Source organism: Macrobrachium nipponense, chromosome 22 (assembly GCF_015104395.2).
Source record: "Macrobrachium nipponense isolate FS-2020 chromosome 22, ASM1510439v2, whole genome shotgun sequence".
Lineage (NCBI taxonomy): Eukaryota > Metazoa > Arthropoda > Malacostraca > Decapoda > Palaemonidae > Macrobrachium > Macrobrachium nipponense.
In genome coordinates, this window is record NC_087213.1 from 23,321,866 (window position 1) to 23,349,728 (window position 27,863).

Genomic DNA, 27,863 nt, shown 5'->3' on the forward strand with positions numbered 1-27,863 from the left:
TAGCTAGAGGGTTTGAAGAAGAAATGGCTGAGTGGGAAAAGGATGCTCCCACATGCAATGCTGAAATTTTAAAATTCTGTCTAACCATAATAAAGGTGAAAAATTGGAATTGTTATACATTGGATGTCAAAACTGCATATTTACAAGGTGACGAGATACAAAGAGAAGTGTACTTGAAGCCACCAAGGGAAGATGGTTGGAGGGGATTATGGAAGTTGAAGAAAACAGTCTATGGGCTCAAGGATGCAGCAAAAGCATGGTATTGTAAAGTGGTGAAAGTAGTGAAGGAGCTTCAAGGTGAGAGAAGTAGACTAGAAGCTAATATATTCTTTTGGAAAAAGGACAATAAAATTGGAAGGCATTTTGTGTACACACGTAGATGATTTTTGCTACGGAGGAACTGAAGGATTCTTAAAGGAAACGATTGGGATATTGAAAGGGAAATTGCAAGTAGGAGAACAAGAGAGTAAAAAGGTTCAAGTATATAGGAGTAGTAATAGAGCAGAAGGAGAATAGATTTTCCCTTAATCAGTGGCAGTATATAAATTCCATAAGAGAACCAGAGGCTAGAAGATATACGGGTATAGAGTGCTAGAACAAAAGGAGTTAACAGAGTACAGATCAGTGGTAGGACAGCTGAATTGGGTATCACTACACACGATGCCAGAAATATCATATGATATTAGCGAATTAAGTAAAGCATTTAAAGAAGGAACAACTCAGGATATGAAGAAACTTATTAAAATTGTGAGAAAAACTAAGAGCATGATGGGCGAAGTTACAATAAGTGAGATGGAAGAAGAAAGGGTTTATTGGGAAGCCTATGCAGACGCTTCATTTGGAAACATAGAAGATGGCCATACCCAACTGGGTTATATTATTTCTTGACAGATGGGAAAGAGGAGAAGTCCCATAGTGGTGGAAGTCTAGGAAATCCAGGAGAGTGGCAAAATCCACCATTGAGGCTGAAGCCCTGAGTGTTGGGGAAGCTGTAGAAGGATTGATATATTTCAAGCATTTGTGGGAAGAGGTAGTAGGAGGGAGAAATTTAGAAGCCTTGGTTAACACTGATAGTAAAACACTAATGACCGCCATCAAATCGAGCACTGGTGTAAGTAGCAAGAGATTAAAAATAGATATTGCTGCAATAAGGGAAACCATTGAATCCGGGGAAATAAAGGAGGTGAGATGGATAAAAGGAAAGGAGCAAGTGGCTGATGTATTAACTAAAGCAGGAGTGTCAGGGGAATGTATTAGAAATTATATAGAGGGTAAAGAGTTGGAGGACGAAGGAAATTAAGAGGGGAATACTAGGTTAGGAAACAGTCGGAGGGGAGGGAGAAAGAGATAAGTGTGATTATATATTGGATTAAATTTGTTGATGGGTTATAGATAAGTGTGATTATATATTGTATAATTGTTATGGGTATTTTATGCATTGTTGAAATATGGTGGGTGTCCTATATATGGACAGCATGTGGTAGATTCTAGAAGGTGTCTGTTGATGTATTTAAGTTGTGTTGTGACGTCATAGGCTGTGACGTCATAGACAAGATGGCGGCGGCGTCGGCAGGATGTAAACAATAACACGGGGTAGGAGAAAGCACGTGTTGGTGGTGTGTGGTTGGTATGGAGAGCTCTCTGTCTGGTAGGAGTTTGTTTTTTGGGTCGTAAGTCTTGTCTGGTGCTGGTGTTTTAAGGTGATTTCTGGAGTGTACTGGAGTTGGAGAAAGCGTACAGGTGGGTAGATTATTCATTTTTGTAGAGAAAGAAAGGGGTTAGGTTAGGACAAAATTCAAAGATAGTCCTCTTATCTCAAAGCTTCTTGGCCAAGGCTTTGAGGGATTTTCATTTTTTGCTAGAAAAAATGGTTTAAAGAGCAAATCGCTGAATCCTTCTTAAACCCCACTTTACCTTCCAAAGCTTGCAACTCGCTAATTCTCTTGGCTGTTGCTAACGCAAAAAGGAATAATGACTTTCTCGTTAAGTCTCTAAACGAAGCTGCGTGAGACGGTACAAATTTTTCCGACATTAGGAACTTGAGGACCACATCCAAGTTCCAGCTAGGCTTCTTGATTACATGTTCTTTCGTGGTCTCAAAAGACCTTATAAGGTCATGAAGATCTTTATTATTCGTCAGATCTATTCCTCTATGTCGAAAAACTGAGGCCAGCATACTTCTGTAACCCTTCACTGTTGAAACTGCCAGGTTACAGTCTTTTCTCAAATATAGGAAAACTCTGCGATTTCAGTTACAGAAAAGGTACTGGAAGAGGATATTTTCTTTCCCTTACACCATCTTCTAAACAACTCCCACTTCGACTGATATACTTTAGAGGTGGAGACTCTTCTGGCTCTTGCAATAGCCTTCGCCACTTCTCGTGAAAAGCCCCTTGCTCTGACAAGTCCTTCGACAGTCTGAAGGCGGTCAGACTTAGAGCGGGGAGGTTTTGTGAACCTGTCGAAGTGGGGTTGTTTGAGAAGATCGTTCCTTAGTGGAAGCGATCTTGAAAATCTACTAACCACTCCAGCACCTCTGTGAACCAATCGAGAGCTGGCCAGAAGGGAGCGATGAGGGTCATTCTTGTTCCTTCCAAGCAAGCGAACTTCCTCAATACTTCCCCTACTATCTTGAAAGGAGGGAAGGCGTATGCGTCCAATCTAGCAGAAAGCTGTCTACTGCTACTGCTTGTGGATCCGAGATCGGGGAGCAATAGGTCTCTAATCTGTGATTCTTGTTGGTCGCGAACAGGTCTATATTGGGCCTTCCCCACAGATGCCAAAGTTGTGGCAAATCTGAGGATTGAGAGTCCATTCCGTGGGTAGGACTTGTTCTTTTTCTGCTTAACAGATCTGCCCGGACATTTTTCTCTCCGCACAAACACCTTGTGAGGAGAGAGATCTTCCTTTCCTGAGCCCAAATCAGCCCTTTGCTGATTCGTACAGGGAAAAGGAATGCGTCCCCCCTTGTTTCTTTATATAAGCGAGGGCTGTTGTGTTGTCCGAGTGAATCTGAATCCCCAGACCTGAGACCTGTTCCTCGAAATGAACTAAAGCTAGATGAATGGCTGTTAGTTCTTTCTTGTTTATGTGCCAGGACACTTGTTCTCCTTCCCAAGTGCCTGACACTTCTTCCGAACCTAGGGTCGCTCCCCACCCTGAATCTGAGGCGTCTGCAAACAACGCTAGGCGAGGGTTCTGTAAGCGAAGGGAGATTCCCTTGCTTAGTTTCTGTGGATCTAACCACCAACGGATATTCTCCTTGATCCCTTTCGAGATTGGAAATGTATCTCCTAGATTGTTGGACTTCCAATCCCACTTCTCCTTCAGATAAAATTGAAGGGGTCGTAGGTGTAGCCTTCCTAAGGAAACGAACTGTTCCATTGAGGAGAGGGTCCCCAGTAAGCTCATCCATTCCCTCGCGGAACAATGTTCTTTCCTTAAGAAGACTGCCACCTTTTCTAAGCAGCGTTCTCTCCTTTCCTGCGAAGGATACGCTAGAAAATCCCGAGAATCCATCTGAATCCCCAGATAGACAATACTCTGCTGGGGAGTCAGCATGGATTTCTCGCGATTTACTAAAAGTCCTAGGGACTTTGTCAAATTTAGAGTAACTAATAGGTCCTCCAGACATTTTTTCTCCGATTGGGCTCTTATTAGCCAATCGTCCAGATATAACGAGATCCTGATCCCTTCCAGATGTAGCCAATAAGCTACATTCTTCATGATGTCCGTGAAGACTTGAGGGCAGTCGAAAGTCCGAAGCACATCGCTCGGAACTGGAACACTTTTCCTTGGAACATGAACCTCAGATACTTCTTGCTGCCGGATGAATTGGCACATGGAAATACGCATCCTGAAGGTCCAGGGACACCATCCAGTCCCCTGGACGAAGAGCAGATAGAACAGAGGAAGACGTCTCCATTGAAAATTTCTTCTTCAATACAAAGAAATTCAGGGCACTGACGTCTAGAACCGGTCTCCATCCCCCGATGCTTTCGGTACCAGGAATAGCCGATTGTAGAATCCTGGAGACTGGAGATCTTGAACCAGTTCTACCGCTTCCTTGGAAATCATCTGTTCCACTGCTTGCAAAATAGCAAGCTTTCGGACCGGATCCGAGTATCTTGCAGTCAACTCCCTTGGAGTTGTCGTCAAGGGAGGATTTTCCCTGAAGGGGATCAAGTATCCTTTTTTCAGGATAGAGGGGGACCAAGAGTCCGCTCCCTTCTGCGCCCAGACTTTGGCAAAGTGGAGTAGTCTGGCGCCTACTTTCGTCTGGAGGACTCCCTGCTCATCTAGACTTCCCGAAGGACCTTCTAGATGGTCTACTCCTTCTATCTGGTCTGCGACCTCTAAGAGGGGCTCTAGAAGAGGAGGCACCTCGAAAGGGCTGTACAAAAGAGGGTCTCTCTTTTTTCTCTATAGGCACTGCCGGCCTAAACTTCTTGGCTGAGTGCGTGAGGAGACCCTGAGTTGCCTTCTCCGTAAGAGATTTAGAAACCTCTCTAACAGTCTCCTGTGGAAATAGGTGCGGGGATAACGGTGCAAAAAGAAGAGATGTCCTTTGCAAAGGTGATACTGCTCTTGCTAGAAAAGAGCTAAAGACCGATCTCTTCTTTAAGACTCCCGTTCCAAAAAGAGAGGCAACTTCTACGGAACCGTCCATGACCGCTCTGTCCAGGCAAGCCAGGACACTCGAAAGTTCCTCCTGGGAAACAAAGTCAGTGTCCTGAGCTCTCTTAGCTAACGCTCCCAAAGCCCAGTCCATAAAATTGAAGACTTCTAGGGTTTTAAAGAGGCCCTTTAGAAGGTGGTCTAGCTCCACCACATCCGCCCCAAGTTGCCTTAGCAGACAGCAAAGACTTCCTCCTAGAAGAGTCCACTAAGGAAGCAAAATCCGCATCTGCGGAAGAAGGAAGGCCTAACCCCATAGGTTCTTTGGTCTCGTACCACCTTCCTGGTTTGCCTGTTAACTTGGAAGGAGGGCAGGAAAAAAAACTGTCTTGCCCGCTTCCCTTCTGGAAGTCAAACCTCTGAAAAAGTCTTTAATGCCTTTTTCATACAAAGAGCGGGGCGCATCTTGACGAAGGAAGACGACTTGAGAGCTTTTGTGCTAGACATCAACGATCCTGGTGAAGGAGGGTCAGCAGGATGAAGGGAGTCTCCGAACTCCTTTAGCAGCAAAAGAGAAAGTCTCTTGTAGTCAGAAACTGCTACATCTACTGGCTCGTCGTCTTCCGATACCTGGTCCAACTGATCCACAGAAGGAGACCGTTTGGGAGTGATCTGGCTCTTCCCGGGAGAGAAGAACTCCTTTCCCGAGAAGGGGGAGCGCTCTGAACATTAGCACTTCTATACGAAGAGTGAGGCTCCCTGCCTGTCGGAAATCACACTTGCGCCCTACTAGACTCTTGTTGTCTAGGTTCGCCAGGTTCGTGGCGCTTGAAAAGATCCCCGCGTCCTGATTCATGACGCTTAACAGGCTCTTGGCGCCCTAACTCTTGACGCCTAACGTACTCCTGGCGTCCTGCCTCCTGGCGTCCTAACTCCTGGCGCCCTGACTCCTGGCGCCCTGACTCCTGGCGCCCTGACTCATGGCGTCCTGACTCATGGCGTCCTGACTCATGGCGTCCTGGCTCATGGCGTCCTGATTCCTGCCTTCTAGCAGAATCCTGACGTCCTGAATCCTGTGGTCTGAGAGGCTCTTGACGCCCTTTCTTGCGTCTTGCTGCCTCTTTGCGCCTGTCTGGCTCCTGGTCCTGCAGACCCAAAGGATCCTGATACTTAAATCGGTTTTCCGGTTCCTTAAACCTAAACCGATCGAGACTTCTGCTCGATTCGCGGCGTCTCAGAGGGCGCTTCGGGGAAGACAGCCTATAGGGCGAAAGAACTCTTCTCTCAGGAGAACAACTCCTATCAGACGAGTCTCTCGACGAAGGCGATAAACGCCCTGGAGATTGTGAGGGTTCTCTCCTATACGCAATAAGGGGCGCTTAGCGGAACTCTAACAGGGAGCGAAACATCTTTCCTCCTTGTCGAGTCCTTAGCAAAGGAGCCTACTAGAGAAGCTAACTGCTCTTGCAGATTAAACAAAAACTTCTTCGTAGGATCCTGAAGAGAAGGCTCCTCTTGTTTAGTCTTCTTAGGTCCCGAAGGCCAATCCTCGGGAAAACGCTCTGGGCTGGAATCAGCCGCGTCTCCTTTAGGCGCCTTCCAGGCTCTCTTCAAAGGGCGCGAAAGAGAGGCCGAACTCCATCCTCGTTTAGGAGAGGAAGAGTCTGAGGCCAAAAAACACTCCCTTAGGACGCCTTTTCTGCGGCAATCCGAGGCAGCCTGGGACTTTACAACAGGATCTGCCGAAGGGACGCCTGACCGTTGGGGATGTTCTGCATCCTCCCTGCGGCTTTCGACATTCCTCCTCCCCTGGTCCTGGGAGTTTGGAAGCGGTCTAGGCCTAGGAGCAATGAGGAACCGGTCAGACGCCCCCTCCACTGCACTGGGGGACACTGCACAAGTCACTATCACCACTCTTACCTTGGTTTAGAGCTCGTAGCTGAGCTTGAAGTTTCTTAATTGAAGCTTTAACATTTTCCCTCTCTGACGAAGAATCTTTGGATTCAGAACAGGGAGAAGCAGCTGAGGCTAAGGGAAAATCGTTAGTAGGAGAGTTAACTTCTTGTTCTAAAGAGCAAGATCTACTAGATGACCTAGCTGAAGCCTTTCTCACTCTATCTCTCTCAAGCTTCCTAACATATGATGATAAGTCCTTCCATTCAAGCTCCGTAAGGTTCTCGCATTCAACACAGGTGTTATTAAAAGAACATTCATTCTCCCTGCATTTAGCGCAAATACTATGAGGATCTAATGCCGATTTAGGCAGCCTAACCTTACAACCTTCCCTACTGCAAACTCTAAACATAGGTGAAGCCTTAGCGTCAGACATCGTGAAAGAGTAGTCAAAACCAAAGTCGAAAAACAGTCCACAATAAGCGTATGCCAAGCCAGAGAAAAAACAGAATACGTCACCAAAAAACCAATCCAAATTCTCGGCAAACGAGTAGAAATCCAAGATGGAGGAACGAACAATAGGTGTTGTCCGTTCAACCGACAGAGAAATTATGGCTTAGAAAACGGGAATAGTTCCAGACCCCGCCACCCAGCGGCGGGAATGGGGGATCACCTGACCTACCTGTCGCGTGTGCCGCGAGTTGAAATTCTGTCGGGACGACCGAGTCTATAGCTAAGTATATATCTGCTGGGTAAGTTTCTTGTACAAAAACACTTTTTAGTTGCAAAGGTACACCCAGATATCCTTTTATTTACCTAAAATTTATACATAGCGTAACTATCCTAGGCCCCAGACGCAGTGTTCCCATACGCAAACATCACACGCGGGTGGACAGATGGAAAAAAACAGAGTATAGTGGTTAAACCATTGTTACTACCACTACTGGTAATCAGACAGTTGAAGCAATATCTCCTATTGCTAAAGAGAGATTTGTGACTGATTGTAAGGTGAAAATCTGACTATGAAAAGGATAACGAACTGGACACCTTAGAAGAAAGAGTTCCCTTTCATATTAGCCTAACTAGGGCAAACTCTAAGAGATAGCATTTTTGTGGAGTTTTAATGCTAAACTGGTATGTACTAGTTTCCATATCAAGAAATTTTGTTTTGTTTTTGTTCTTACTTTTCCTTCTTTGAATTTTCCCTCTGCTAATGTAGACAGTCTTTACTTCAAACTGTTTTTAATACAGACTGCAGACTATATTCTTATAATGTATTAAATTTTCTTATGAATTCTTTCTATGAATGATAACTAAGTATGCTTTTTCCATTGGTTCTCTCTTCATAAAAAATAAGCATGAGTAATACGTATACATTTCAGCACGAATGGAGTGGGACTGAATACAGAATTTAGGGATCCATAAATCATTCAGTCCTGCAATAATTGAAGATGAAGTTCAAAACTTGTATTTATCTAAAATTTCAGACGTTTTTGCCTTACCAATCCTTTTACTATTACTAAACACTTGACCTATTATTGAGAAATGATAAGGTGAGCAACTTATGCCCTTATCCAGCCCCATTTTCCCTGAAAAATGGCAAAAGGTTTATGGAAAATCATCCAATCCAAAAAGGAAGGTAAATGTTGCTTTTAAATGAGGATTATAGACATTAGGGGGAAAAAAATCTTTTAAACAAAAACTTACATCAACATCTTCGACATACGACCGTTTCTCCTCTCGTTTCCTTCTATCTCTTTCCTGTCTTTTTTCCTCTTCTTTTTCTTCTTTAGTTTTTTCATCAGGTGATTCACCAAGCCAACCACTGGCATATTGCAGTCCCACAGTAACATTTTTGTGGTTCACGGCTAAAATTAAAACAAATAATAAAACATTAAAAGAACTTAAGAAAAACCAAAGTACTGTAGTATGTTATTAATCTTTAACATCAAATGCCAGTGTAAATTGAAGAAAATTAAATTTCTCGGACATTCCAATGTAGCACACTAAACCAATCTATTATACAGACCTTTATTATCATCCTTCTTTATATCTGACGCTAAAATGTATAGAATAGGCTTAAAATGCCAAGAAAAACGAGAGTACCAAAGAGACATAAAAAAAAAAAATATTTTATTTTAAGATAAATTTTTATAATATAACTTACCTGGCAGTTATAATACATAGCTATATTCTCTGACGTCATGACGTCACGACAGACTTTTCAAAACTCGCGGCAATCGCCGACCGTCGGTCAGGTGATCGTTACCTGTACGCCCTCTAGATAGTTACCTGGAAACCTCAGATTTTCTCGCCCTCTAGTCTCCTGAGGGGAGGTGGGTGGGTTTCTAATTGTATATAAACTGCCAGGTAAGTAAATTTAAAAATTTAAAAATTTATCTTAAAATAAAAATATTTTTAAATATGTAAATGACCTGGCAGTTATATACATAGCTGATTGACACCTTGGGAGGAGGGTCAGAGACAGCAACATCGTTGTAAGGTAACTACTTGATAGATAACTAAAGATTCTTACCTGCTAAGGAAGCTGACTTGACAAGTACTGCCTCTTCAGTCTGCTCTCCTTAGGAGCTCCAGCTAAGGGATGTGACCTGTGCAGCTGACGAGCTCAAAGGGGTTTGTCGACGGGACGTGACCTCTATGCGACAAAACCACCTATGCCCTTGATATGGGCTTAAACAGGCAATAGACCACCTAACCATCCAATCCTTGCATACAAGAGATTGAAAAAACACACATATACACTAGACTGTTGAAGGTTTCCCCTAACCTTCAACAGACAACCATAAAAAACATCAAGGGTCTAACATGTAGGATTAGAGGTATCAACTCCTTCACCCAACACCGAGCCAGTGGCTACGAACGGTCCAAGGGTTCTGCAGTCTTCATATGCCGTTTCTATTTGTCTCAGATAGAAAGAAGAAAATACGGAGCTGCTCCTCCAGTATGTTGCATCTAAAATGGCTTTAAGGGACTGATTCTTCCTAAACGCCATTGATGTCGAGACTGCTCGCACTTCATGGGCTTTTACCTTTAAAGCCTTATAAAGCGTTTCATTGCACTCTATGTGTGCTTCTTGAATCACACTTCTAATAAAGAAGGCTAAGGCGTTCTTAGACATAGGCCTTTTGGGGTGTTTAACGGAACACCCTAAGTTGTCAAAAGTCCCCCTAACGTCCTTGCATCTCTGCAGATAAGCCTGTAATGCTCTTACTGGACAAAGAGTCCTTTCACGTTCCTGACCTGTAAAATCTCTAAGGCTGGGAATCGTAAAAGACCTAGGCCAAGGATTGGTTGGAGTCTCATTCTTGGCTAAGAAACCTAAAGTGGTTGAACAAACCACTTTAGATCTACTAATTCCCACCCTTTTGTCCATAGCTTGAATCTCTCTTACTCTCCTTGCAGTAGCGAGAGCGACTAGGAAAAGTCTTCCTGGTTAAATTCCTGAGCGAGCTCTCCTGGATCGGTTCAAATCTGTCAGACATTAAAAACCTTAGCACTACGTCCAGATTCCATCCTGGCAGTTGTTCACTCTTTTGTTTCGTAGTATCAAAAGATCTAATTAGGTCGTGAAGATCTTGATTTCTAGAAAAGTCCAGTCCTCTATGCCTAAAAACTGATACCAGCATGCTCCTGTATCTCTTAATCGTAGTAGTGGCTAGACCTACTTTAAGTTTTAAGTGAAGAAGGAAGTCTGCGATCTGGCTCACAGATGTGTTGGACGAGGACACCTTCTTCTCCTTACAACAGTTTCTAAATACCTCCCACTTCGACTGGTAGACGTTGATGGTCGAAGCCCTTCTTGATCTGGCGATAGCCTTAGCTGCCTCTCGCGAAAAGCCTCTAGCTCTAAGGAGCTTTTCGACAGTCGAAAGGCAGTTAGCTGAAGAGCGCGGGTATTCCTGTGATACCGTTTGAAGTGGGGCTGTTTTGAGCAGATCTGGAAGCAACGGAAGGATTCTTGGAACTTCCACTAGCCACTGCAACATCTCTGCGAACCAGTCTCGCGTCGGCCAGTATGGGGCTATCAGGGTCATTCTGGTTCCTTCGGACTGCGCGAACTTCTTTAATACTCTGTGTATCACTTTGAACGGAGGGAAGGCGTACAGATCCAACCCTTCCCAGTTCATGAGGAACGCGTCTACTGCTACCGCTTGTGGATCTGGCACCGGTGAGCAGAACGTCTGCATCCTCTTTGTCTTGTTGGTTGCAAACAAGTCTATGGAAGGTTGCCCCCATAACCTCCATAGCATTTTGCATACCTCTAACTTGAGAGTCCATTCTGTTAGCAGGACCTGGTTTTTCCAGCTCAAGAGGTCTGCTCTGACATTTAATTCTCCTTGTACAAATCTCGTTCGGAGGACGATGTTTCTGTCCTTTGCCCATAGCAACAGATTCTTGGCTGTCTCGTTCAGAAAAAAAGAGTGGGTGCCTCCTTGTTTCTTGACATACGCTAGGGCAGTCATGTTGTCCATGCTTATTTCCACTACTTTGCCTGTCACACACTCCTCGAATGCCTGCAGAGCTAGAAAAGCTGCCATCAGCTCTTTCTTGTTGATATGCCACTTCTTTTCGGTTTCGCTCCATCTTTCCGAAATCTCCCTGTTCTCCAGTGTCACTCCCCAGCCTAGGTCGGATGCGTCTGAGAACAGTATTAGCTGTGGGTTCATTTGTTGAAGTGAAACTCCCTCTCCCAGCTTCGCTGGATCCAGCCACCACATTAAGTCTTTCTTGACCTCTGTTGAAATTGGGAAGGTGTATGAAAGCCTTTGTTCCCTCCTTTTCCAATTTTTGTTGAGGTAAAATTGCAGAGGTCTGAGGTGCAGTCTTCCCAGTGAGACGAACTGTTCGATCAAGGAAATGGTCCCCAAAAGACTCATCCATTCCCTCGCCAAACATTGTTGTCTCCCCAGGAATTCCTGCACCCAATTCAGGCATCGGTCTTGTCTCTCCTGGGAGGGAAAAGCCCGAAAATCCTGAGAGTTCATCAAAACTCCCAAATAAGTGATCGAACGAGAGGGCTCCAAGTGAGACTTTTCCATGTTCACAACTAGCCCTAGTTCCCGTACTAGGTTCAAGGTTAATTTCATGTCCTCCAGACACTGTTTCTTGGAGTTAGCCCTGAGAAGCCAATCGTCTAGATACAGAGAAATGCGGATCCCCCCTTCGTGTAGCCATCTGGCTACATTCGCCATAATAGCTGTGAATATTTGTGGCGCCGTGCTGAGTCCGAAGCAAAGAGCCCTGAACTGGAATACTCTTCCTTCGAATAAGAACCTGAGGTACTTCCGAGAGCTCGGGTGGATGGGGACATGAAAATAAGCGTCCTGTAGGTCTAATGAGACCATCCAATCTCCCGGTCTCAACGCCGATAGCACTGATTTCGTTGTCTCCATCCGTTGATTTTCGTTTGTCCTCCATCGTGAATTTCGTCTTCACGATGAAAGCGTTTAGGGCACTGACGTCCAGAACGGGTCTCCACCCTCCCGAGCTCTTGGGTACCAAAAACAGTCGATTGTAGAATCCCGGATTCTCTTGGGGTGAAACAGGTTCTATCGCCTTTTTTAAGAGCATAAGCTCTACTTGTTCTTTCAGCGCGAATCTCTTGCTGCTGTCCCTGTAATTCGCTGTTAAGTTGAGGGGATCTAAAACTATGGGAGGTTTGGTGTAAAAAGGGATCTTGTAGCCCTCCCTTATTATTTGAAGGGTCCAGTCGTCTGCCCCTCTGTCCCTCCAGGCTTCCCAAAACAGGGAAAGTCTGGCTCCTATTTGTGTCTGGAGGACTGTCTGATCATGGCCTCCTTTTGGAAGGAATCTTGCCACCTTTTCTGGAGGGCTTTCTAGAAGTTCCCGACGTCCCTCGGTGCTGTTTTCCCCGAAAAAACTGTTGTGGCTGCTTCTCCTCTCTCGCTCGCTTGGTGGCAAACGAAGAAGGCAAAACCCCACTGGCTGCCTTCGATATTAGGTCCTGTGTGGTCTTCTGAGTCAATGAAGTGGCAATATCTCTTATAATTCCTCTGGAAAAAGAAATTTAGCAAAGGGGGCGGGGCAAACAAAAGCTCTGCTCTTTGTACTTGTGTGACCCCTTTTGCTGTAAAGGAGCAGAGGAGGGACCTTTCTTCATGATCCCTGCCGTGAAATCGCTGCCACTTCATTAGTTCCATCCCGCAATGCCTTGTCCATACAAGACATCACACTTAGAAGGTTAGATACGTCCGGTGAGTCCTTCTCTTCCACTTTCTTGGCGAGAGCACTCAGAGACCAGTCTAGAAAGTTCAGGACCTCAAACACTAAACACGCCCTTCAGTAGATGATCGAACTCTTGCATCGACCACATCACCTTCGCCGCTGTTAAGGCGTGCCTACAATTGGCATCGACGATACTGGAGAAGTCTGCCTGAGAGGAGGCAGGTACTCCCAGGCCCAGAACTTCCCCAGTCTCGTACCAAACGCTGGATTTCGAAGCCAATCTTGCAGGAGGAAAAACGAAAGCAGTTTTGTCTCGCTCCTTTTTGTCTCTCATCCAGTCGTTCATCCTCGCAAGAGCTTTCTTGGCCGAAATGGAAAGAACCATCTTAGTAAAGGCAGTCTTATTCTGTGTTCTTCCACAAAGGAACTGAGACGGGAGAACGAGGTGCTGCGGGCTTGAAGTCTGTTTCAAAAAGCTCTTGAAACAGAAGCATAAGGGTCTTATAGTCGGAAGGAGGAACTTGCTCTTTCGTCTCCTCTTCCGAAACTACCTCCAACATCTCCGAAGGTCTCTCTCTGTCTCGTTCCGCATCGGATGATGTAGTTAAAGCCAAAGCCGGAGCGTCATTGATCTCGATGCATTCCTTGGCACCATGAACCGCCGAGGCGTCATGCTTACGAGCGTCGGCGTCACGTCCCTTCCTTCTCCCTTACGCGCGCTGGCGTCACGCTCGGAAGAGTCACGTCCGAGTAAATCGGAAACGTCCTGCTTGTCTGTGTTCTTCTTAGCGTTGACGCTTCGCGAAGTCTTCATCACTCCCGGGGCGTCAGACTGACGCTTGGGTTCTTGCAGCTTTTCCATAAGTACAGACAGCTGTTGTTGCATGCCTTGCAGCATATTCTTGGCTACATTGTCCCTCGAGGGAGAGGGTAACTCATCAGATTCGCCCGCACGAACTGCGGCTGGAGGAGTCGATCTCTCTAAGGCTTCCTGAGGACGCTCGGTAGGAAGCTTCTTTGGTAAATCCTCCCAAGTCGAAGGTGGAAGAGGAGTGTGCATCGAAAGCGCTGTCTTGCTCTGTTTAGCTGGCGAGGCTTCCGATGACGAAAACCTCTCCGGAGAACTCCAGTGACTGCAGCCCGGCAGTTGTTCATCTGATGAAACCTCACAAACACGAGGTAATTTCCTCTTGAGAGGATGAGAGGAACTAGTGTGTCGCCATCCTCGACGCGGGGAAACATCATCGGATGAAGAACCAAACACACTCGACGCACCTTTTCTATGGCTGTCTGAAGCAACCTGGGAAGCGTCAGCAGGTTTGCTTGAGGGGACGCCCGACCGGATACTAGAGCCTCTCGCCTCCCTTAGACTTTTGACTTTACGTCTCCCATGGGTCCGGGAGCTTGTAAGAGGTCTGGGTCTAGGAGCGCGACAGGACCGATCGGACGCACCCTCCAATACATTGGCACTAACACTTAACTTATCACTTACACTGACTTTAGCACCTGCACTTAAAGCACTTACGACAGTCCAAGTGTGATTGCCCTGCTCAGTAAGAGGGGCAATCTGTTGTCCCATTTTTTCAAGAACCGCTTGAATACCTGCAAAGGTTGAGTCCTTCGACCCCGACTCGGAAACAGGTTCGAGAGCTGATACTTCTACTAAATTACGCTCTGAAGGAGCAGGGGAAGGAACTATGGGATTATCTACCTACTTCCCGACCTCGTTGATGAACGGGAAAGGGAACTCTTAGTCCTTCTAATTCTATCTCTGAGTTACGGACATACTTTTCCAACTCCTTCCACTCCTTATCATCCAAAATCAAGCACTCATCACACCTATTCTCAAAAGTGCAAATTCTACCCCTACAATTCACACAAAGTGTGTGGGGATCAAGAGAAGCTTTGGGAATTCTAACCCTACACCCTCCTTTACAGCAGACTCTATAAACAACTCCCGAGTCCGACATTGTTAATTGAGTAATCCAAAAACAAATCCAAAATCAATCCAAGTCAACAACAGCGAAAGCCAATAAAACACTTCACCAAACGATGAAATACTCTACGAGTATGAAAGACCTATCGAGGAGCCCACAACGACGAAGTTGCCGACCCGGGCGACAGAGAAAATCTGAGGTTTCCAGGTAACTATCTAGAGGGTGTACAGGTAACGGTCACCTGACCGACAGTCGGCGATTGCCGCGAGTTTCGAAAAGTTTGTCGTGACGTCATGACGTCAGAGAATAAAGCTATGTATATAACATCAAGGTCAGTTACATATTTAAAAAAGGCTTAAATGTAATCATTATTAATAGATTTCCTAATGCAAGATTGACTGTGAAATAAGCTCTCTCCCCTTTCTACCTGGTAGAGGCTCCATGCTACACACCACACTAATTTTTCAGTCTTTCTACTGGTCTTCAATATACAATACCTAATACTTATTACCACTGCTCCCCCTTTCTCATCACATGCCCCCCTCCCCAAAAACTTCTAATATAGGTTGATCTCCTTCGCCCTCTAATCCTGCTGTGAAAATCGACATTGTAGTGTACAGAGTTGTCACAAGTTTCAAAATCTCTGTTTTCTCTGCTTTAGTCTGTCTCTGTTCCTGGTGTAGTTCAGACATTATTCACATATGATAGTTTTTATTCTATTAAATGATGGGTTGTCCTCAAACTATTTTGCTTGATACCTTCCTCATAACCACATGTCTCCCCTCAAACATAAAATTAATGTTAGCTGCTTCCTGGTCTCACACTTTTAACATAACATTCTCAACTACTCTCTTTCCTATTTTCTCTTCTTAAACATTTCTCATTCTATTTATACTTTGCAATTATGAGTAATTTACGACAAACAACAGTATGCTGCAGAGAAATTTCATCTGCTGATTTCAAATTCAAAATTGTGCGAATTGTTCTTTCAATTTCTGCTGTAACTGAAATTATTGTGCTCATAATGCATACCCTATTTCACACCCATCACTGTAACAACAAGCTTTTTTCCACTCTTTTGACCAAATACTTGGCATAATTCCTAACACACTTGTCTTTACAAAATAGAAGGATAGGTTGAATTCAAGAATTTTTTCACTATACAGACCACATTCTAAAAAAAAATTCATCCCACTAAAAACACTTACCCGTAACGTTCTAATCGATAATCAAAATTGATTTCTTCCCCGACTTCAATCATCTTTTGAGCAAAGAAGCCAACTCTGAGCTCACCATTGACTGTCCACTGAAATAAGATAAATAGTTTAGATAACATTTTTACTACTGAAGACTCAAAATAGATAAAAATGCATCAAATTCTTATAGAACTACCTGACCAACTTGCTATATACACAGTCCAAGTTAGTACACAATTAGACATGATAAATGCTAAATTTTCTTTCTCAGTTGAAAATTATATAAATAGAACAAAATGGCTATTAAACATTTAAAGCACAACATAAATAGTTACAATGCACAAATACAGAATTATTTACATCTGTATAGTTTATATGAAGGTTTTCATGCACTGCATATAAACCCATTAATCATAAACAGCTCTCCAGTACATAACAACAACTTAATATATCTTGTAAGACAGAAGGCCTCACTGAGTTTAACCAGATTACACCCTATCTTCCCCACAAGGGGACCTTCTTACAAGTTAACTTCAACCAAGAAGAGTAGTCTAGAGATGGCAAGAGCTCCAAATTGAATTTATAGCCAACAAAGGTGAAATAGCCATTCTATATTTCACAAGCCTTATTTTGAGCTGGGAGAGGTCTTCCAATTATCCCAACAAGCCCACGAGATTACCTAACATTGCCGGTAAAAAGCCTAATTCTGCATGACCACAAGACTCCTATAGCTGGTATAAAGGAGGAAGTGAGAAGGTCTTGGTGTCTGGGCCCACTGGGTATTGATCCTGATGGCTCTCACAGAACAGCAGAATTAAAGACTTTCCTAGTCAGAAAAGATGGTCAAGTCAGACAAAGCAAAGAAATCTATGGCAGAACATTGCTTTTGTGAAGACTACGGAGAAAACTGGTCTTACAGAAGGCCAGTTGCTAAAATGTGAACAGAAAGGGAAGGTGTCCTGTTACTGTGAAGCAGCATAAAAAAAAAAAAAAAAAAAAAAAAAAAAAAAAAAAAAAAAAAAAAAAAAAAAAAAAAAAAAGTATAATCAAAATAATTACAATTACTACATTTGATAGTGAAAAGTGAAGTTTTCATAATAAAACTAATATTGTAATACTTACCTGAACACCTGAATTATCCCTGGTCACTGACCAGACCAGCCCGAACTATATCCCCACATATTTACCCAATAAGTGGGAAATTTTAACTGTCAGTGTTACCAACGCTGCAGGCAAAATATAGTCAAATGAGTTACCTGTGTACCATTGGCAACGCTGCTGCAAATACTGGCCACGCCACGGAGGCCTGTTAACTCAATTGAATCATTCACTATCAATTGAAGTGGGGGGGAGAGGGTGGGGAATCATTCAAGTGTTCAGGTAAGTATTATAATATTAGTTTTATTATGAAAACTTCATATTGCAATACACTCCCTGAAAACCTGAATTAGCCCGATTAACAACATTTACAAAGAGGTGGGATCAATCTAATTCAGCCCGACCTGTCCACGGAACATACGCAGGTAACTCATAAACAATCTACAATGTATAAATGCATGTATCCTAGTTACCTAACTTGGAGTTGAGGATGTTTGCAAAGAAAGTACTTCAATATCAGTGTTGAATCTAAGGTACCGTCCGAGTCAGAAGTACCTCCCATGTGGTAAGCTATACTTCTTATTCATAGAGGTAAAAACAAATCTCCTCACCTGGTCATCCAGTTCAATGGGTGAGGATGCTTGCAGAGGAAATACCATACCTTTAAGTGTCGAGTCCAAGGTACCACCTGAGTCTGAAGAACCTCCCATGTGGTTATCTACTAGCCTCTCATGTATGGTGGAGAAGTTGAGTGAGCAAGACCTTCAGTTCTCTACTGCTCACTGATGTAGATGACTGGTACTGAAGAAGTTGTAGTTATTCCAACATGACCATCAGGATCTGCCTAACCTCAAGGCCTAAAGGAACAATACACTTAAGTCTAAGCATGACCAACAGAAACACTCTAGTTCATTTAGACTATCACAGCCTCCCTAACCTTCTAACACCCTCGAGTTCATTTTGACTATCACTGGCCCCCTGAACTTCTAACACCTTCGAGTTCATTTAGATTATCACTGCCTCCCTAAACTTCTAACACCCTAACTCTACCAAGACAATATATAAACCGAGTTACCACAATGACAGGACCCGCGAGTAACCTCTCTGAAGAAACTGAAATTTCCTAAGGTAGAGCGTTGTGAAAAACCACACCACCCCGACCCTCAAATAACCACCAACCACCATCGCGGACACCAAAAATATTCCTCCGGAAGCCGAAGGGTAGCCATCAGCGATACTTTGTGCCCCTGGATTTGACTAAGAACCCCTTCTTATGAATGTCCAGATACCGCTGAGGCAGATGATATAACAAGAAGTCCCTCCTCTCCTTGACAAGAACATAGTACAACCATCCAAAATGTTAGTCTGGTATGCAATCCCCTCAAAACCAAAGTGAAGAGGTTGTCAAACAGTTCAGGATCTGAGAAACACTCACCAAACTCTCACCACATCCACAGAGTGATTTGTTTGTTTATTTGTATGGTGCTTTTATGTTGCATGGAACCAGTAGTTATTCAGCAACGGGACCAACAGCTTTACGTGACTTCCGAACCATGTCGAGAGTGAACTTTTATCACCAGAAATACACATCTCTCACTCCTCAATGGAATGGCCGAGAATCAAACCGCGACCACCAAGGTGAGACGCTAATACCATACCAACCACGCCATTGAGGCGCTCCACACAGAGTGGGACAAGGCCTCCCCTTGGCTGTGAAAGGTGTCTTCCAAATACAACTCATGATCCATAACCCCTACCACACGAATCAATGAAGGAACCCAATAGAGAAAAACCTCAACTGACTCGTAAACCAAACGAAACTTGGACTACAGCAGAAGTTACCCGCTACCTCATACAGAAAGTGATGCTAGCCTAGAGTATCTTTCCCCAAAAAAACTGCCCGACTCACCAGAACCAGATCAGCATACGTACTGATGTTGAGAGACTACTGGTTTTAGTTGAATACAACGTATATTACATTTATTGCCCCTCTCGTCTACCAGAATTTATTCATTTTAGTTCTAAAAGAGCAGCCATTTTCTCCCTTAATCAGCTGATTTTGGGAGAACCTCGAGGTAGGCCGCAAGAAAGGCATTTCCGTTTAGGCTGGAGCTTACGGTAAGACAGGCAGGTCGCAGGATTAGCTAGGCCTCGATATGGGCTTTAGGGATTCCTACCATAAGACCTCTTTCCCTTTCAAATTTGCTGGCTGTTTTTTGCATTTTTTCAGACAATGCCGGAGGGCGAGTGTGAAACCCAGACGATTCCAAAACATCCAGCCTCATTCTCAGTCGAAGCCAGTACCTACAGCAAGGCAGACGTGCCTTCTCCATTCTAACTGGAAATCATCCCTTTGTCCAACCACACTGGTGGGACACCATCTTCATAGCACGACACATGTTCCAGCCTCAAGGATTTAAGGTACGTCTAGAAAGTGCAAAACTCCAACCAGCTCTTTTTTCTCCAGGATGACTCTTGCTAATTTCATTTTTAAATTTCCCTTGTATCACTTTTAAAGCAAAATCCCTTTGTCCTCATCGGGCCATGTGCTTCCCCTTGTGACTTCTCAAGTTTAAGTCTTCATTGCATACCTCAGTTAAACACTAGAGTTCCTTCCCCAGTGTGTTAGATAAAACTTAATAACCGTAACTTGTGCTAGAAGTCTTCCTTTTATTTTGTCTAATCTGGGAATTTTTCCAGATTTGCTGAGTCACGTGTCCACGTCTCACCGGCCGCAAGTGCTGCCTTAACGCAAGATAACTTGAGTAAATTTGGAAACCAGCCTTTACGTAAACCTGGTTTTAGCCAGCTCTCCCCTTGTGAGAGATAAGAGAGGGCCACGTGTGGCCCAGTTGCTTTGCCTTTCAACTGTCATGTAAATAAATGTATACTGTAAATTAATCAGCTGGTTTTCAATGGCGACCTTTCTCTAGAGTTACATATTTCAATCAATCCCTTTTTAAGGTAAGTTATTCTGCATTTTTCCCTAAAATATTTCCATTTACGTAGGTTTGGGCCACTACGAGGCCGGCTCATACGTAAAAGTGGCGACTGCTTGCCATCATAAACCAGGGCCCTGCTTAAAAAGCTTGTAAATTGTGTTATCCCTTGTAAAACGTAAAACTGTAAATGATTTTTACAAAGCGTAAATCGAAAAATAAAGCATACTTGCGCAAGAGACACATACGACTCACTGGTAAGGCATATCCTTCATACAGTGGGGCATCGCTTATTCACGGATCAGTATTCACGGGTTTTTTCTTGGGACCGCTTCTCATGCTATATCGCTGGTATGTCGTGTTGCGTATGCGATGTTTTTCGGTAGGCTAACCCTCGGCCGTGGTCCGATAACTACCAACATACATTTAAAGACTCATATTATGATATTAACTGACAATAAAGGTAATAAAACCATTCTCACCTAATATATTATTGTCCTATCTTCGAAATAAATAGCCTATTCAAGGTTTATGTACGACGTTCATTGGTAGGCTAAGCGTAGTTGCAGTGCGATAACCACCAACGTACACTAACAGATTCACATTATGATATTAACTGACAATAAAGGTAATACAACCATTCTTACTTTCTGTATTATAGTCATATCTTCACAATAAATAGCCTATTCAAAGAATAATTCCACATCACTGCACTCAACTTATCGTCGGAGTGGCCAGCCACAAAATGTAAGCATATAACTTTACGAAAATGGTTTATGTATAAGGTTGCGTTCAAAGCGACATTTTTTGTTTGATAATCTTTTAGAAATTTTAATAGTAGTAGTAGTGTAATTTACGGTAGTAATAACATTAAGGCTAAAATTAATTCGAACTTCATTATTATTTTGGCAGTATTCGTATATAACTTCTCTGAACAATGAAGTCATACAAACGCTATTTGTCATAGATTATCGTAAGTATTGCTGTTTGTTATTGGCAACGAAGTGTAGACGAAATATGGAAAAGCATTTTTTACCTTATACATTATCGTCATATCTTCATAATAAAAAGGCTATTCGTGGAGTAATTCCACATCAGTGAAATCAACTTTTATCTATGCGAGGCCAGCAAGCTGACAAAATGTACGTACGTATATGAAAATCAAATTATGGTAGTGTTCACAGCAAGATTATCTTTCGAAATAGTACTATTCATGCTACGTAGTATAATGTTTGGAATATACGTAACATTCATTTTCATTACAAAATATCATCGTTATTTTGGTAGTGAATAATAGTTTAGAATTATCATACATACACTGCATTGTTATGGGTTTGTGGCAGTGATAAAACAACCAAAAATAACGTTTTCCTTTAAGTCAGTGCATTTACTTTAATAAATTTTCACTTACCTGTGTATCCTAAAAAAAAAATAATAGTTCAAGTAACAAATGTTCTTTTTACCGAGTAAAACAAAAGTAAAAAATCCTTCGGTATTGTGCCTTAATCAACTGATTGGAAATTATAGATAGTTAGTCTAGAACAGTTGAACATGTTGTATAAACCAAAATAATGCAAATGGCGGGGAACAAATTCTTAACATTCCTCTAGAGATTAGAGATGAACCAAGGCCATCTAGGATGAACTCTCTCTCTCTCTCCTCTCAACTATACTCTAAGTGTTAACTTGAGTCTCTGAAACCAATAGGTATTAGCACACGCGCAACTGTATGCGTGTATGGGCATACTGTTAAAAAATGTACTGTGCCTACAGGTAATACCTACATCTTGGAAGATAAAACAAACAAAATTTTGTGTTGTTAGTCGCCGGGGATATAAAGGGTGTGACCAGCAGACAGAAAGATTAACATTTTTCCAGAGATTAAAGAGCTGAATTTTGTTTTGAAGGTATGTCAACCGCGTTAGTAAATAGGTATCATCTTCTAAAGAAATTTTTTTTCTCTCTTCTTTTTGCGGAAGAATCTTCAAGCCATTCTGCATTCAAAGTAATGAGAAGGAATCATTCTATTCTTCATGAAATCAGTAAAATACTTACTAATATAAAAACTAAACTACGTATGTATGCAAAAACACACACATCATCGTTAGCTTCATGTGTTGTAAACGTTCATTCTAAGAAATTACATAGTATAACTAACACCTGATTGGTTGGTTGGTAGCCATGGAGATCTGTTATCAAATGACTGCCCTCTGTTTCTGTTCTATTTATAGACATTGTCCATGGATGGCACTAGGTTTGAACGATACCATGTTCGTGATTTTCTGACTGCTGACGGCAAAAATTACTCAATAATTTTCTTTATATAACTATTCCTTCGTGAAAACAATAATATAATATGATCATTTTAACTTTAACGTATAGTGGTATGAAAAATACCAGTGTGTCGTAGCGATGCGTCATCAATATAGTGGTATGAAAATACCACATGGTGTTGTAGCGATACGTAATCACAAAGTACAAATCCTTTTCCCGGACCATCCTCAGAATTTTACGACTCTTCAACTTCAAGATCGATATGGTGAAATATATTATATAGTCATACTTATTGTTAAAATTCACAAGTTGAACTGCAAAACATTATTATATTTTGATTGTTATGTACATTTATTTTTTGTGTTTTACGGAATGTTTGTTTTGAAAATAATACCTATTAGTGAACATATGGTATTAATTGTCCCACTATTTTATTATAGGTGATCTTAATTATCTCACATTCATTTAACAGTATTATAATTAATATTTATTTAAATAAACATAATTAATTAATAAATAACAATAATGAAAAACATAAAGGGAAAAAATGTTTTTGCTGCAGTAGTGGTGTTTGTTTGATTATGCATCTGACCTCACATTTCCGAAATCTGAAAAATTCCAAAAACCGAAACATCGGAATGTGTGTGTACTGCACATTTTTTAAACGCACACAATGTCTACACATTTACTGATACCCGTTGGTGAAAGACTCAAATTACAGTACGTATTTATTCCTGAGAGAGAGAGAGAGAGAGAGAGAGAGAGAGAGAGAGAGAGAGAGAGAGAGAGAGAGAGAGAGAGAGAGAATGATTAAGGACTCCAAGGCGTGTTATTTTTACAATTATTTTATTATCTTGGGATTCTTTTTTAATCTTGAGATTTCTATTCAGTTCTCGAGATTAATAAGAAAATTACCGTAACTTGACTAGCAGCAGTACACATCTGAATGACTCGGCCATTAGCAGGTTAAACCACCAACCTTATGAACTGACGCTCTCGGAAAAGGAACTAGAATGATACATGACAAAACCACTGTTTATTGGTGAAAATTTGGGGGTCGCATGATATGGGAGATTGCACGTACTCGAGTACGTACGGTATGTGATTTTTTTTAGCCTTTTATGAAGCAAAATCTAGCAAGAAATTGCCATTCCACCCCAGTTGGCAACACTGGCCTACCCACGTTTGTCCAAGTTTTGTTTGTTGTTGTTATGAAGTGTGGTGTGCGGCACGTTCTTTAAATTGTACCCATATAAACGAGTTAATTATGTGGCATCCAAAAGCCCTGATTCTTTTACTCTTTATGGGAAAGACGCCTAAAGGTCAGATGAAGGTTTTTTACGTGGAATATATTAACATGTGTTGTGACGAAGGGGAGAGATGTTTCGCTGCATACTGCTGGTAGCATTATCGTTACTATATTTACTGACGATTGCACTGCAAAATCGTCGCCATCTTTTATCAACATAGATTGTTGGTGAGTACCCATATGATTTATATAATTTTTGATAGTTCTCTTACCACTCTCCTCTCTTTCCTTGTAAAAAAAAAAAACAAAATAAAGAGGCCCACCTATGCGTATGTAGGTCTTCTAGCTGTAATCCATAGGCTAATAGGCTACATATGTACAGTAGTACATATACTACATTTATTTTTTAAGGCTAATTTGTAAAATAACTTTAAAACTGTCTTGAATTTAGTTTTAGGTGATAGTTGAAAACCTATTTGGTGTTTGAACTAAAGTAGGCAGTTATAAACATTGGAATAGTGGTCTTGGGTGGGTTAACTATTAAAGTAGGCAGTTTTTGAGCAATTTTTGAGGGGGGTATCAGGATAACACAGGTATTTACTTATCACGGGGGGTTCTGGGCCCTATCCCCCGTGGATAACGAGGCCCCACTGTATATGATTTATTTTATAACCATTGTAGCTTAAGGTACGTTTAGTAATAATTATTTTAGAAGTGTTTTAATAAGTGTTAAGTTAGAAATATTATTGTGTATGTAATGGCGAAGCGCCGAGTGAATTCTCTGTGAACTCGCAGAGCACATGTGGTAGATAGATGCCAGAAAGTACTAGTTCAAACTAGGAAGTGCTTTGCCAGGGTTTATTGGATGTGTTAGCAAGCCTAGCTAGTTAGGAATGTTCTACTAATAGTTACGGCAAAAGAAGTGTACAATTCTTTTGTCTGTGATATGTTAGGGGAATTCCTTTCAACTTAGTTTACATTTAAAGTGTTGGTAACCGCTTAGCCGCCAGCTCGTCAGCTTGGCGCATGTGCTCTCTCAGGCCTGCAAGCCAACCTTCATTCACACAACGCAAACTATAGTTACCCCTTTAAGCTTTATCTCAACAATTTAAGCCGAATAACGCAAATTGTGATGTGTTAACGTAAATAATATCAATCTCCATACTGGTATCGATCATTTTGCCAGAGAAATGAATGTTAATTTGCCTTGACTGGAAGAATAAGTCTGTGGTAAGAGGAGTTCTCCAGGTGCATGCAGTGAAGTCTTTGCCTTTCAATTTCTTTCAAGCTCATGAGACTGGAGAACTGTTTGGAAGCAATAAAGCTATTTATGACTAGTGGATTTGTACGAACTAAAAACCTTCAACATTTGAGACAATTTTCAAAGAGGGAAAAAATAGTCTTACCTTTTGGGTCTGAGCATTAGGATCACACGAGTGATTGATGAATCTTGATATATTTCCTTTTCTGGTTGCATCAATAAAGAGATCACCCTTAAGTGCCATGAATAAAAATGGGCACTGAGATTACGGGAATAACTCTTTTCTTCGTCTTTTAAACTCACTGGAATCAAGACCTCACCTACATACTCCATGATAAAAGTTCCTCTGAAATAAGAATAAAAATTTCAAAATACATATCAAAACCCTTTCTTGAAAAAAAAAAAGCAGCAATAGTATAATGCAACATATCCACCCTAACAACAGTGTCTCAATGGTCTTATTAAAATACCTTAATATATAATACACACAGATTGAAATTCAAAACACCAAAACAAAATTCGGAGCAGCAAAGTTATCAAACTCAACATCCCTTTTTTTATTTCATAACCTTTAAATAAACTTAGTTTAGTTCAAACGGAACTACTGTTGTTGCCCACATTGTGGTCTTTATCTAGGTTAGAAATGTTATTGTTATAATACAATTAAGTTTGTTCATACTTACCTAGCAGATATATATATAGCTGTATTTTCTGACGTCCGACAGAATTTCAAAACTCGCGGCACACGCAGTGGGCGGCCAGGTGGTAGTACCCATTCCCGCCGCTGGGAGGCGAATATCAGGAACCATTCCCATTTTCTATTTATATTTTATCAATGCCACTGTCTCCTGAGGGGAGGAGGGTGGGCACTCTAATTATATCTATCTGCCAGGTAAGTATGAACAAACTTAATTGTATTATAACAATAACATTTTGTTCATGCAACTTACCTGACAGATATATACTGTATATAGCTGAATCCCACCTTCGGATGGTGGGAAGAGACAGAATAGGATTTGTAGGAAACTTAAATTAAGTAGATGATGTACACCTTGGTTCCTCACCTGTTAGCAAAGTAGACACTGTGATTACTGTCACTTAAGCCTGCTTCTGCTTAATCAGTTGCCAGCCAGGTGGAGACCTGTAGTGCTGGTGCGCTCTGGATGCTCTGTCAACGGGGACGTGACCTCAAAATGACAAGACCATCGAACCATACATATGAGGGCTATGAAGCAACTGACCACCACCTGACCAACTAGCCAAAGACCCCCTAAACACTAAACTAAGAAATGGGAGATCTTCACACAAGACTCACCAAAAACCAAAAACACAACAATTAAAAAACTAACCTAAACCTAACTAAGGGATAGGGAAAGAGCTACCTCCAGCCCCAAAGACTGTGTCTGCAGAAACGTATGGCCGAAGAGAATTGCAGTCGTCATAAATCGTTCTCACATCCCTTAGGTAATGTGAGGCGAAAACAGAATTGCTCCTCCAAAAGGTGCCATCAAGAATGTCCTTATTGACATGTTCTTTTGGAAGGCAAGAGAGGTAGCGACAGCTCTGACTTCGTGAGCTTTCACTCGTAAGAGGCTCAAATCAGTCTTCTGGCAAGATGAATGAGCCTCTTTAATGACGTCCCTCAGGAAGAAAGCCACAGCATTCTTAGATAAAGGTAATTCCGGTCTCTTCACAGAGCACCAGAGATTACCTGAGGGACCTCTTACCTCTTTCGTTCTATGAACATAGAACTTGAGAGCCCTGACAGGGCACAGGACTCTCTCTGGTTCTTGGCCCACCAGACTTGACATACCCTTGATCTCGAAGCTTTTCGGCCAAGGGTTAGAAGGGTTTTCATTCTTTGCCAAGAAAGTTGGGCTCAAAGAGCAGACAGCGTTGTCTCCTTTGAAGCCCACTCGATGACTAAAAGCTTGGATTTCACTAACTCTCTTCGCCGTCGTCAGAGAAGTTAGGAAAAGAGCCTTCCTTGTCAAGTTCCGAAGAGACGCCGCTTGAAGAGGTTCAAACGGACTTGACATTAAAAACCTAAGAACTACGTCGAGGTTCCATGAAGGCGGTCTCGCTTGAGGAATCTTCGAGGTCTCAAAAGATTTCAAGAGATCATGAAGATCCTTGTTATCAGAAAGGTCCAAGCCTCTGTGCCTAAAAACCAAAAGCTGACAACATGCTCTTGTATCCCTTAATGGTCGGGACTGCTAATTTCTGCACGTTCCTAAGAAAAAGCAGAAAATCGGCTATCTGGTTCACAGAGGTCGTGGAAGAGGAAACTCCCTCCTTTTTAGACCATGCCCTGAGGAAGCCCACTTCGATTGATAGACAGCTCTTGTAGATGCTCGTCTTGCATTTGCGATTGCTCTCACAGCTGCTTTCGAAAAACCTCTCGCTCTGGCCAACTTTTCGATAGTCTGAACGCAGTCAGACCCAGAGCGGAGAGGTTTTGGTGATACCTTTCGAAGTGAGGCTGTTTGAGTAGATCTTTCCTCTAGGGCAACGTCCTTGGGAAGTTTACAAGGAAAGACATGACCTCCGTGAACCATTCTCTCGCTGGCCTCATCGGGGCGATCAGGGTCAACCTCGTCCCTTCTGAAGCCGCAAACTTCCTCATGACTTCCCCCATGATCTTGAATGGTGGGAAGGCATACAGGTCTAGGCCCGTCCAACTCCATAGCAATGCGTCCACAGCGATTGCTTCTGGATCTAGGACCAGGGAGCAATACAGAGGAAGCGTCTTCGTCCTCGACGTCGCGAATAAGTCGACCAGAGGACGTCCCCGAACAACTTCCAAAAATCTCGACACACATCTTTGTGTAAGATCCATTCCGTCGGCAGGATTTGGTCCTGACGACTAAGAAGGTCCGCCCTGACGTTTTGCACTCCTGCAATGAATCTTGTCAGGATCATAATCTTCTTCACCTTGTCCCACAGAAGAATATCCTTCGCTAGGTGAAACAAAATCCTGGAGGTGTTTTCCTCCCCGATTCTTCAAATACGCGAGAGCTGTGGTATTGTCCGAATTGACTTGAACGATTTTGTTCGTCAATCTTTCTTCGAAGAACTGCAGAGACAGGAAGATCACTGCAAGTTTTTTGACATTGATGTGCCAGACTGCCTGTTCCCCTCTCCAGGAGCCTGACACTTCCTCCCCTCCTAGTGTTGCTCCCCAGCCCGC

General features: G+C 42.5%; 2 protein-coding genes across 2 annotated transcripts in view; one reads left to right on the plus strand and one right to left on the minus strand.

Moving 5' to 3' along the window:
- The window catches only part of LOC135198837 (histone-lysine N-methyltransferase SETD2-like), a 50,808-nt gene extending 25,864 nt beyond the window's left edge, over positions 1-24,944 (minus strand). Inside the window, exons 1-3 of the mRNA XM_064226806.1 lie at positions 24,819-24,944; positions 15,866-15,963; positions 8,218-8,378 (exon numbers count right to left, since the gene is read on the minus strand). The gene's annotated coding sequence lies outside the window, so the exon portion shown is untranslated. The remainder of the gene's footprint in view (positions 1-8,217; positions 8,379-15,865; positions 15,964-24,818) is intronic.
- Positions 1-27,863, plus strand: part of LOC135198545 (uncharacterized) — a 189,372-nt gene that overhangs the window by 96,224 nt on the left and 65,285 nt on the right.